Source organism: Pinus tabuliformis, chromosome 2_2, assembly GCF_031772625.1.
Source record: "Pinus tabuliformis cultivar Carrire ecotype Pingquan chromosome 2_2, CPIR1, whole genome shotgun sequence".
NCBI lineage: Eukaryota > Viridiplantae > Streptophyta > Pinopsida > Pinales > Pinaceae > Pinus > Pinus tabuliformis.
In genome coordinates this window covers 633,178,627-633,192,545 of record NC_142300.1, presented here as the reverse complement: position 1 = coordinate 633,192,545, position 13,919 = coordinate 633,178,627, and positions in this window count along the sequence as shown.

Genomic DNA, 13,919 nt, shown 5'->3' with positions numbered 1-13,919 from the left:
TCAAAGGAGATTTTCACCTATGAATTTTTTTTTCTCTCTCTTTTTTCCAACCCATTGACCACCTCATGGAGGTTTTCAATCAATGAGCCAATTTCAGGCACTTCGAAGGAGGTTTTCACCTGAGATTTTATTTTTTCCTCTTATTTTTTATTTTTTTTATTTTTATCTATCCTACTCTACTTGAAAAAAAAAAATTCTTTCAAGTACAGGAATACTTCCAATGGAGGCATGTGCACTTCAAGATGACAGATAAACTGATGTGTAGGATTGAAATAGATGATTTGGAATGTACCTAAGTTTGAGAGCCCAAATGCTTTGACTTTCACGATATCAAGCATAGTTGAAGAAGAGAGTGATGCTCCATCTTGTTGCTTTTTTGGAACCAAGCCTTAATATAATTTTGATGCCCTTGTTTCGCTTGCTCATATGGATCATTCTTCATGTATTATTCTACCATGACATTCAAATATTCCTCTTTTTGCAGATTATTCTCTTGAACAAATGGAGGATCTGATGGTAAACATGAGGGAACTTTCTCAATCTCTAATTTTGATGTCTGCTCTTCATTAAGTGCAACCCATGATTCTTTGGTCTTCTCATTTGAATCTTCTTTTCCTGAATGTTGTCCTTCAATGACATCAAGAGAATCTCATTTTTGCAATACTCTTCCTGAGATAATATGAATACCATTTAGATCAAGAGGAGATGTTTGGAAGTGTTTTACCTCAACATTGTGAGTGGGCTGACTATGGTGGTATAGGTAGTTGAGTGGGAGTGGATATTCGAGATGGATGTGGTTGGGGTTGTGGTTGTGGTGGAGGTGGATGGTAGGGATATCATGGAGTTGGGTATGGAGGATATTGAGGAAAATATTAAGGATATTGTGGATGGCTCCCATAAGTTCCTTGCCAACCTTGTTGCCAAGATTGGTTTTGGGGTTGAGATGGCCAAGGTTGCCAAGGAAAGGGTGTGTTCCAATTACTTTGAATTTATGTTCATAAGCTTGGAAATGTGAATTAGGTTCTTACTTCATATCAGATTGACTAGGCTTCCATGGTCTTGGAGCTACATAACATAGTTGCTTTGGTGATTGAATTGCTCCATTGTCCTCTTGGTAAACTTCCTTCAACCTTGGTAATGATGGGAAATATTTAGTAGCATGTGATTCTGCATGGAAAACACAAATATCTTCATCTTCGTTTTCCTCATCTTTCATTCTTAACATTTCTACTTGTTCGCTTAGATCGCTAAGAATTTCTATTTTAAAGTCATCAAACAAATTTCCAATTTTAGCTTGACTTAGCGATCTTGATGCTGATTTACTTGCTCTTGCCCTTCCTCTTGATATGTGTTTGCATGTTTCACAAAGTTATTCAAATGATAATTGGTATACTTCACCTCTACTTATGAGATCAAGGAGATCAACCCACTCATCCCTAATTGGTCTAAGTAAGAGGCTTTTTAGTGTGTCAGATCTTAAATGATGTAATTTTTCCCACTTAACATTATACATGAACCTCTATATTATATCCTCAAGGATCTCATGTTATTTTTTATTCATTCTAAATATTTCTTCTTTAAGATCATGATATTTGTATTTTTCCAGAAATATATTTTGCATATCATCCCATGATCTTATTGAATTAGTCCCTAAACTCATGAACCGTTTAAGATCTTGTCATGCGGAAAGAGTCAATTTTGCGGACAAAACCGACCTCCCTAGAAGCTAAGGCTTTCTAGTGACAAACAAGACAACTAAACACTACCTTTCTCTAAATATGCATTTAGAATACAAGTAATCAGGTGATTATAACATACCTTTAGTCCAACACTTTGTAGTAGTCCAGCCTCGCCGATCCGGATGAGATCCTCCTTCTCTTCGAAACCTGCATTCACTAACAAGCCAAAAGATTAAATAGCACATGAATAACTTATAAAATAAAACATATTCATCATACAGACCAAGGAGTATATGAAACAAATCATGTATAACAATCTGTTGAGAAAAGTGAGCTTATTTGTATTAAGTGGAAACAAAAGAAACCATTACAACCTGAGCCTTGGTGTTGTGCAGGTCCCTCCTAGGGTCCAGCAAGAGTTTTCCTTTACTTTGATCATCTCACCCACTTCCAAATAAGGCTAAGAAAGGATGGGAATCTCTCCTCTCAAGCTCTATAAGGGAGTCCTAATTCCAGCAGCATCTACCCTTAGGAATGTTCAGCTTTCAACCTCCCCTCCTTCTGGCCCAATGCCTGTATTTATAGTGCTCTAGAGGAATTTAATCAAGTCCACCATCAATGTGATAAGCCCCTCTTTGAATGGGATAGCTCCCCTCTTGATGGGATAAGTTCCTCTTTCATAGGGACACATGAACCATCTGGAGGCACTCAATACACGTCAAACAAGCTTCTAGAATGCTCTAGAAATGACCACAAGTAACTTTATTGAAGTGAAACTTGCGCCTTTTGACCTTTACAGGAGTACGCACCCACGCCTTTACAGACAGAGTGTACAAGTACGCAGGTATTGTGAACTTGAGGTGCGTACACGCAGGTAAGGCTAAGAGAAACTGCGTACCCAGAGATATATAGATTTTTAAAGACTTTCTCTCTTTCTTGGAGTTTGACATGAAGAGCAGAGGTATGAGACTTGCCAAGGAGGATAGTATGACAGTTGATGGAGCCATACTAACTGCAAATAGTCATGGTGACAAATTTTAGTGTAACAGATTTCCCCCTAAAGTGCGAAGCGTGTAGTAGATGAGGGTTTCATATCATCTAGGAAGGGCGAAGTACTTTATCATTTCAAGGATTATCTTGTGGAGAGCCCAGTCGGAACCTGCAAATATTCAACACAAAATACATATATAAGATCATATCATCGCTGAGGTAGGAATTCCCATACTCAGATCAAAAACTTTAACTAACAAACTAACTACTGCTCTGATACAGGAATGATTTTGCAGTACATCATAATCATAGACTTGTGTAGACATAGTATGGACACAGCCATCTGTTTATAGTTGGTCTACTATACAATGAATACAAAACTCCTCGCAGCCTGGATGGTGGAAACTAGATCCAGGGTCTTCATTTCTACTTCTCGAAATAGTACGATTCTATCCATGCGAATAAATGAGTTGATGTTGAACATGGTAGAAACCACTTGATTACCAGTCAATGATGTAAAATGTTAACAAGTGTGAGAGAGACCACCAGTGATGTCAATGGTTCTCAAAGTACCCAGTACAATCCATGAGATGTGAATGAATGAGTTGATGTTGAACATTTCACGGAATCCTTTGATCGAAAGTCAATGATGTAAACCGTCGTCCAAGGCGAGAAACCTGCCATTGATGCATGCAGATTTCAAGGTACTGACGATTTCTAGGTCATCTTTCTAGATAATGTGTTGATGTTGATAGAAAGCGACCCGTTGCAGGCAAGCCCACAACACGAAATCATAGATCAAGCTGAAGAAATGTAGCTGTAAGGACTGACTCAGGGATGGTCGAGATGGATGACGGGTATTTTGCAGATGAATGGTTTATTTGCAGTGACCTCTTGAACACATAATGACACAACAGATGGCTTGGTGACATTTGACCCAAAGTTAATACCCGACTGAAGACTTTCAATGTGGTTTGATCAACTGTGAGGCAAAGGATTTCCCAACCCAGGTGAATGAAAAGTGTTGTGTTCAAGAGCGGTGATAAGGTTTCTTTTGAGACAAAGGATAACAAATAGGCTAATTTTTCTCTCTTTTCCCCCACCATTTCTGGAAAGTACCTCTTTATTTTTTACAAGCTTGAGGAGGATAACATATGCTTGATTATAATCTCATCCTTCGGATGAGTCCAAATTAGTTTTGATTCGAACCCTAAGAAGGAGTGGTCCGTTCCTGTTTGTAATCGAACAAGTCCTTTACTGTGAAATTTTAACGAGTCCAGTATAGGAGAAACTCGGCGTTTTTCAATTTTAGAGAGTCTGAAAAAACTTAAGAAAACTCCAAGTTTGAACTTTTTCGTAAATTTGTGTCTCCCAAGCCCGAAAAAGTATAAAATAATACTTGAGAGAACCGCTTGATCTTGCGACCAAGGAGTACTTTCATGATTAGTGCCTTTGACCTGAAAAGTAAAAAGCGATCAAGGACACGTCGTTTTATTTCCAGTATCGAATTTGAAACGACAAAAATCCGGAAATCTTTTCCTGTTTTTATGGTCAGAAAAGGGCTATAAGGGGACCGTCTTTTAATTCCGTTTTAACGAGTGTAAAAGAAATGCTCGGCAATCTTTTCATGTTTTAGGAGTCAAAAAAGGGCTTAAAAGATGACTCTGATGTTTTTGTTTGTGAAAAATGACAATTTTCCCTGAAAATCCTTTTATCCTGCACAAAAACCAACACATTACTCATACCTGTTTAAAGATAGATAAAAATACTTTGAAAAATACCTTTTCACGGTGGAAAATAAACAAATTTGACATTTATTTACTCAAAAAACCTATAAAAAGGGCTTTTACCATTTCATTTTAACCATTTTACTGTTGAGGAGAGAAAAAGGGCTTTTGGCAAGAAACTTCCCGTGGACATTGCGGAGAATCCGACCGTCGAAACCGAACGCCGTCTCATCAGGTATTATACAACATCCCCCTCTTGCATTTCCATCTGTTTAGAATTTGTTTTTAAGCTTTAGTTTCATTTTTTGGAGGCCTTGGGGTTTCAAGGTTCGCTTTTTGGGGTACGCAGGTGCTCCATGGGTGACCTGCGTACCCCAAAATTTTCTCAGTTGGGAAAATGTTGGGCGTACGCAGCTTACCTTAAGAGAACATGTGTACATACGCCCTATCTCTAAAGGTGGGCTGCGTACACCACGGAGAGGACTTTGAAACTCCCATTTCTCCAAAATGAACCAAGAAATTTTAAATTTATGGACTCTAACAGATGTTTTATGGTGTGTAGATTTCCCACCATGCTTGATTGGCGCGAGAGAGAACACGAAGATGTTGATTTGGCCGCGATTAATCACCAACCTTCCATTGATGCTTTGAAGGCATGCGGTCTTTACAAATACTCGGGCATACCTGGCATGAGGGCCCAGGTGCACTTTCTAGAGTGGCTGGTTGAAAGGTGGAATTTCAGGATCAGTGCTTTTACATTGGAGGGCACCAGCTCGAGATAGAGCCCTCAGATATTTACTTTCTCACTGGTTTGCCCAAGAGGGGCGAACAATTGACTCTATCCGGGACTAGGCCAGGTGGCCAGTCCATTGCTAGTCTCCGACTAGAGTGGTGTAATAATCAAAACCAGGATAAGGGGATAGAAATCAAAAAGATATCCCGACCTGAACTTATGGTAATTGCCTTTACAGTTACCAGACTTTGCGGGGCTGCTGCTTTGCACATTGCCACTGGATCCCAGATGCGGATGGCGATTGATTGCTATCGGGGCACCATTTTCAACTGGTGCGATGCTGTGTTGGCCAACTTAAAGGGCCAACTGACTAGGACCAAAAACGGACAGCTGAAGACTTTTGGTTATGGGCCTTTAGTTGTGAGTTTTTCCCTAGAGAGGGTTCCGATGCTGATCCCACAGCAGCTCACTGTTGAGGTTGGGCCTCCCCGAGAGCCTAAGTTGATGCGATGGGTTGCGGTGATGGCCCGTCATCCTGACGAGGGCACGGAGGTTGTCCGATTTAGACCGGAGTATTTTCACTGGTTAGAGAACCAGGTCTTCTCGATACAGGATTTTCCTTATGCCGGAGTTGATTTTCGTGGAGATCCAGACATGATTCTTCCACCGGGAGAACAGTGGGATGACACAGGTACTTCATTTTTCACAAGTTTTTAAATTATCTATTTTTTGTTTTTATATCGTCTCAAAGCCGACAGTGACAATTTTCAAAATGCAGACGTAGGTCCACAGCGTCCAGCGAATCTCCGGCCTTTCGAGAGGAGAGTACCAGTTGCACCGGCACCGGCCCCACAGGACGCGACTGCAGAGACCTTAGCTGAGTTGGAACATGACCTAGAGCGTCTTACGGTAGACATACCAGACACGACCATAGATGATATTCCTATCAGACTTCAGCGATATGTGGTCGCAGTCCCAGGACCTTTTAGGAGGTTCTTGTGTAGGGTAGCCCGTGCAGTGGTGTCGTATAGAGAGCATCACCATTGATTGGATGGTCACTTTTGTAGACACATGTGACATTTTGGTTTTTTGTACTTATCATTTTGTCGATCATAAGGTGTTTTTCAACCTATGATCGAAGACGATGTATTTTTTGACACACTCCTATCTATATATATCATTATTACCGGCTTATCTTGTTAAACATGTGTGATGAAATGTTTTTAAATTTACATGTATGATTATCGCAAATGTCTGTCTAACATTCGAGAAGCAATTGCATCTGCTAATGTATTTAAAGACCTTGGAATATGCTGATATTCAATGTAATCAATTGACGTTCCAAGAGACGCACTCTCAAAAATAACCTTAATAACACTGGATTTCTAATGGCATACACTCTATTAAGCTGTAATACAACAAGTTCAGAATCTAACCTCACTATCAAACTCCGAATCCCAAACGAAATAGATTCAGACAATAATTCAATCACTGCACTGTATTCTGCAATGTTGTTTGTTGTTTGACCGAGGCTCACCCCATGCATAGAAACTAACTCGTCAGAGGGTGAATAGATAACCCAAGCTGCGGAAGAGATATTCCGTGTACTACGACAAGCACCATCAGCGAATCCAATGTACGCTTGGAGAGGCGTCGACATCTGCAATATCAAGAGTAAAACCAAGATAAGCCAGAATAACGACGAAAAACACACTTTCTAAGCTAAGCACACTGTCTATACTAACAAACACACCAGCTAGAAAGAAAAACCTAACCTAACTAACATCTCCATACCCATCATTTAAGCATAATACCTCTTTAGGTAAAGTCCATTTCTGGGTTTACCCAAAGAGTCCCCGTCAAAATCTACCAGCTCATAGGCCCCTTTTGCTAGCTTTCGCTTGACAATGTAGGGCCCATGCCACATAGGAATGAATTTTCGAGCACCTAATTTATCGTTAGCTTGATCATATAATAGCACTAGGTCTCCTTCCGAAAAATTTCGAGGGGTCACATTTCGATCATACTGAGCTTTCATACGTTTTGCGTGAGTCTCGATTGCCAATGCAGCGTCACGTCGAGTCTCATCTAATTGAGCTAAGTATAATAAACTCTTCTCCTCTTCGGAAGTAGCTGGAAGAAATTCGACAACCATTTGAAGTGACGGGATTTCGCATTCAATGGGCAGCACAGCTTCCAAACCATAAACTAGTTGGAAAGGAGTGAACCCTGTTGATGTTTTCACTGAGGTTCGGTACGCCCAAAGCGCGGAAAATAACATGTTATGCCAATTCGACCGATGAATACCAATGATTCGTCGGATCATGATAACTAAAACTTTGTTGATGGACTCAACCAGGCCATTCGCTTGTGGATAATAAGGAGTTGAGCTATCGTGACGCAAACCAAGCTGGCCTGTAAGTTCTGTCATCATAACGTTTCGAAAATGGCGCCCATGGTCAGTGATTATCGCTTGTGGGACACCAAACCTAGGAATAATGTGATTGAATACAAAAATTGTAGTTGTCTTGCCGTCTGCCTCGAATGTAGGCATCGCCTCGGCCCACTTAGTAAAATAATCAACTGCAAGGATGATATACGCATGCCCCCCGGCCGAGTGAGGGTTACATGTAATAAAATCGATACCCCATTTGGTAGAAGGACCAACAACAATTATAGGGTGGAGAGGAGCAGGTGGTGCACGCATCTTGCGATCAAACACTTGACAGTTGTGGCATTTCTGGACCGCAATAATACAGTCTTTAAACAAGGACGGCCAGAAGTAGCCAGCGCGCAATATCTTTTGGGCTATGGCATACCCAGACATATGACCGCCACACGCTCCAGAGTGACAGTCATTCAAAACCCTTTCAGCTTCCTTGTGAGTTAAGCAACAACGAAAAACCAAGTCAGCCCCACGGCGATAAAGAGTATCTCCAATAATTTTGTACTGTTTGGACTGGAATCGAATTTTCCGACGTTCCGACTTTGAAACTTCGGGCCGAAAGGATTGGGTTTGGAGATAGACAATTATATCCCCATACCACGGATCTAAAGTGCTGATGAGAAACAAAGATTCATCCGCAATGGGTTCCTCTACCACAGTTTTTGTATCAGCACGCGGGAAATCACACATCAACTCTGCAAAAACTAAAGATTTCTTAGACTTAGATTTTTCAAATTCCAAGTCGAACTCCTGCAGGATAACGATCCATTTAGAGTACTTGCCCCCGAGCAATTGTTTAGTCAAAATGTAGATCATAGGGTTGCAATCCGAAATGACTGTAGTTTTACGGAGTAGAATGTAGTGACGAAAACATTGGACAACTTGAACGACTGCCAAGGCCAATTTCTCCACATGTGAATATTTGAGCTCAGTGGGATTTAACATCCGACTAAGGTAATAGATCACATGTTCTGTTCCGAATTCATCTTCCTGTACTAAGACCATTCCAATGGTGTAATGAGCGGCAGCGAGGTACAAAAAGTAATCCTGGTTGTAGTTGGGAGGATGCAGCAACGGTGCATGGGTTAACGCGTGCTTGAGTGCATCAAAAGATTTCTGAGCTATCTCATCCCAAGAGAATTGAGCATGCTATTTCAACAACTGGGTAAAACCCTTGGTAATCTCAGCGTAGTTAGGAATGAATCGGCATAAAAAGTTGGCTTTCCCCTGCAAACTATGGAGTTGGCGAAGACTCGAAGGAGGAGGCAATTTGATGATAGCTTCTACCTTCGAGGGATCGACGTGGATGCCGGCTTTTGAAACTACAAATCCCAGCAATCGTCCCACTTCTATACAGAAGACACATTTGTGTGGGTTCAACCGTATACGATAATGCCTACACCTCATAAAAATTGCTCGTAAATGGACAAGGTGATCAGCTCGATGTAAGGAGTGAGCGGGAAAATCATCGAGATACGGTTGCACAATGTGTTTGATGTCATGAAATGCATAAGACATCGCCCTTTGAAAAGTGGCTCCGGCATTCTTCAGCCCAAAAGGTAATTTGCAATAAGAAAATGTCCCCCATGGACAAATGAAAGCCATTTTTGGTTGATCAGCAGGTAGAATATTGATTTGGTTGTAACCGGAAAAACCATCCATAAAGGAAAATATTTCACTGTCGGCACAATCATCAATTATTTGATCGATATAGGGTGTTGGATAGTTGTCCTTGGGACAAGCAAGATTGATATCCCTATAGTCGATACATATTCTTATTGTTCCCTGTTTTTTGTTAACCAGAACAATATTCGATACCTAATCCGTTAACGGGATCGGATAAATGAAACCTGCTTTCAACAACTTCTCAACTTCTGCTTTAATTGCAACCGCTTTTCGTGGGTGAATCTGACGCAAACATTGCCGGACGGGTTTAGCATCCGGGTAAGTCTTGATCTCATGGACAACAATTGCGAGATCAATTCCTGGCATTTCCTCATAGGACTAGGCAAGCACGTCATGGAATTCTTGAAATAGGGCCTTGTATGTCTGAATTTCGTCATCTGAACATGAGGCACCTATATGAATGTGCTCAACAATTCCGGGCTTGACTGAAACGTCAATGGGAATAGTGCGAGAAATGTTTCCCAAATTCAGCTCTGAATCAGGATGTTTCATTGGACACTGAGCTTCTTTGACATATTCAGCTGTAAAGATTGATGAGAAATCGTTTTCAAAACGATCATCCTCAAGTAAAAACAAAGATCTATGATGGAGATCTTCCCATGGTAAATCGTCTACACACATGACTTCACAAACTTGTTCGTCAGATGACACAACTTCGGGAAATGTTATTAACTGTGAGGTTGACGCGAAAAGGGATTCCTCACGGACCACATTCATTTGGTCGATTTTGGTTGAACTCGTGTCGGTAAAAGACTGCACGGCTTCATAGGCAATTTCATATGGACTCAAAGGCATTGCGTCACCAAATGAGTCTATCTCAGATTCAGAAGGAACGATCCAAGGATCGTCATAAACAATGGTGTCTGAAGTAATCATATGAATAGATGCAAACGAAGACACGGCATTGATTGGAGGAAAAGGAAAAGTTCCCAGTAAACCGGCATCTTTAACTAATCCTACGCCAAGATCCTTGTAAGGGATAGTCGTTTTACCGACATGCTGGATACTCTCTGAAGAGGCTGGGTCGGATGAAAAGTAAGCCAGCTGGTCTATTGTTACGATCTTGCCATTATGTGGAAACTTTATGACTCTGAAGACCGCTGAAATGACCGTTGTCATAGCGTAAGACCAACTTCGACCCAAGAGAAGGTTGTAGTCTAGAGGGGCATCAACCACCTCCACATCCATACTAACGGTTTTTCCTTCAACCCCTATAGGCAAATCCTGTAGAATGCCAAACGGATGGAACCCACGGCCATCAAAGGCCTTAAGAATTGTCGGGGATTGATTTAGTGAAGGAGAACCAAGCGATCTCCAACACTGTATCGATATAATACACGTGGAAGCTCCCTCATCAATTACAGCCCGATAAATAGGCCTGTTTTTTACTATGACTGGGATCTAGAAAGCCATCTGATGAGGTAAACGCGGTGTACTATTTTCTAGATCAAATATTATGAGGTTCGGGTCCTGAACATCAACAGCTCCTATAGCCGACAAAAGTAATTTTCGCTGTGCTAAGCATGATTGCAGCACTTCTAAATCCGACATTGCTGAGGGTGAAACAACTAAATCCTCAACAATGTTGTAATTCTGGGCTGCTCTCGCATGTGGATTGAAAGCAGACCTTCGAAGTACACCCTTGGCAGGCGGTTTAATTACTAAGTCAGGGTTAGGTTTCTCGATCTGTAGTGGATCGGAACCGGGAGCTGAGGTTGATGGATTTGAATGAGAAGATTCTGCTTCTTTCGATCCATCAACAGGACTTTTACTACCATAATCTTGCGATCGAGTCGCAATCCTTACATGAGACATCATCAATATGGGTTCTTAAGTGGCACTCGAGGAAGAACCTATCATCTTACTCTCCTGCTTTGGAAATGGATCTTTCAAAACAACAGGAGTTGAGGAACCTTTAACGATTTTCACAACCTCGGCCCGATGGCGGCAATCTCTTGTAAAATGATCCTCTTCACAAATAAGACAAGGATATCGAGGTTTTCGCTTTTCGTCATTGATTTCTGACTTTTCTGTTTTCTCCTTTGGAGTCTTGTCTGCTTTACCCTTCTTCTTACCTTTCTTCTTCCCACCGTTTTTTGATTTAGCCGTAGATGACTCTACAACGTGAATATCAGCGGAAATTTCAGGAGAAGATTCTCCTGTCGGGGAATCTGGTAAGGTTATAATAGGCGCATAATTCTTTGAAGACTTCTTCTGGCTTTTAGTATTTACCGTACCAATCATGCCATCAACAGCATGAGATCCCAAAGGAGCAGCATCGATTTGATTTGACTTTGGAAGATCTGGGATCTTTTCGTGTAACGTACCTGACTGAGTGTAAACTAAGTCAAGGTACTGCGCTTGAGCAATTACTTGCTCTTCAGTAACTACTCCGGCCTTAGCTACGTCCTCAGTAATCTTCGGCAATAATGATTTAACAAACCATACAGCTAAGATTTCGTCCGAGATAAAAACTTTCACTAATCGCCTTCGACGTCTCCATTCATGTATATGATCGGAAATATAAGTGGACGTCGACTGTTTTAGTGAAGTTAGTAGCTCCATTCCATTATCATATCTGACCGGCAACTGAAAATGAGTTAGGAACGAGGTAGCTAACTGACTAAAATTGTAAAAAGAGGCCCGTGGTAACTCAATGTACCACTTGGCCACGAGACCAATGAGCGTACGCTGGAAGAGACGTAAGCAGATCGAATCATCCGAGATGGAATTTGAAGCACACCAGAGGTGGTAAGTCATCACATGATTTGACGGATCCTCTCCAGACTTACCCTCGAACTTAGGTATATCACTGGGCAACTTATTTGGCATTGGCGGCCAAAACAGAAGATAATTTATTGGATCATTCGTTAGGCGCGACAAGTCTGGTAAATCCAAAGTTGCGATAAATGGTAACTGCCGATTAGGATCCCTAAAACTCTGGGTCACAAGACCAGTCCCAGGAGGAGGATATCCAGGATAACTTGGAATAGGAATCGCATTCGGAATATTGTATCCTCCTGGAAAACCAGGATTAACCGGACCATACTGGGGTTGCTGAGGTTGTTGATAAGTGTACCCAGGATACGGTTGATACTGGTAAACTGGTTGTTGGACAGCAGGCCCGTATTGGTACTGTCCCTGGTACGGTTGATAAGTGAATTGTGGTTGACTAGTGACAACCGTACTTAAACCAGGCTGTCCTACAAGAATCTGAACCATAGTTTGAATCGTGGATCCAGACAATGGTAAAGATGTATGAGGAGTAGTTGCAGAGACAGTAGAAACCTGAGTTGTCGATACTCCAGAAGTAAGTGTGGTGGAAGGAACAGATGTTGCGGTAGTTGCAGAAGTCGTTTGAGATGGAGTACTAGGTGCAATGGGCAACTGAGTAACTACCGAAGGTACAGAAGTTTGAACATTAGACTGAACTGGTTGCTGGGGTGAACCAGAAACTAAGGGTTGTCCAGCTTGAGATGACAACTGTACACTTGGCTGCAATACCTGTTGAACTTGCGATGGATCCCACACTATGTTCATTCCGGGGTATTGACCCAGGACAGGTTGAGGATATTGAGATCCATAACCGGATTGAGGGTAGGTTTGATAATTGAAAGGTACATTTCCCGTACCTTGAACATAATATTGACCTTGGGGTGGTTGATAACCTTGACTCGAGTACTGACCTTGAGGTAGATACCCTTGAGGTAAATACTGATACTGGGGTTGACCTTGAGGGATAAATTGATACTGAGGTTGACCTTGGGGTACATATTGAGGCTGGGGTTGACCTTGAGGAATGTATTGTACTATGGGTACATACTGTCCTTGAGGTTGCCCCCCAGACGCAATTTGTGTACCTTGAGGTTTCCCCCCAGGTGGTAACTGGCCACCTTGAGGTTGAGAACCGGGAACTGAACCTGACATCATGTAAATGTCTCCTACACCCAACGGTTTATTACCATTGTTTCCAGCTAATAACCCATGTTCAATGGGTTGAGGAGATGCTCCCGCAAAAGTACCAGAAAGTGACTGATACCCAAAGGGAACAGAAGGACCGTCGTACAAGAAAGATTCAGGAGATTGAGTGATCACGGACGACTGACCAAACATATTTACAGGAGTATAAATACCTCCAGGTGGATAAGGAGTATGAGGTGGAGAAAAACTTGACCCTGAGTTGTCCAAATAATTGGTTAACGAAAGATACCAAGTAGTACTTCTAGGAGGACTGTAAAAGATAGATTCACGCTCCCTTAGATCAATAGTAGGTTGATCTTCAAGGATAGAGACGCCTATTTCTTCTTCTGGAGCAAGTTCTTCAATAGCTATCAAACCAGCAGGAAGATTTTCGGTGATGACTCTTTCTACCCTAGGTGAATCAGGAGCACTAGAAGTTGGAGTAACAAGTTCAGATATTTCAGGTTCTTCGCCTATATCACTAGTAGATGAAAAACTACCAGCAAGCTCGGAAACTGCAACAGCTTCGGGATTATAACCTGTTTCTAGACCTTGGTAATCTGGATGGACTACCAACGACGACTCTCCTTCTTCAGGTGAACCTACTTTACTGCCACTAGGAGTTACAAGGACTTTCAAACCTTCGTAATGACCCGGGACGTCTTCAGGAGGTTCGCCCCGAAGTCTACGGGACTTCC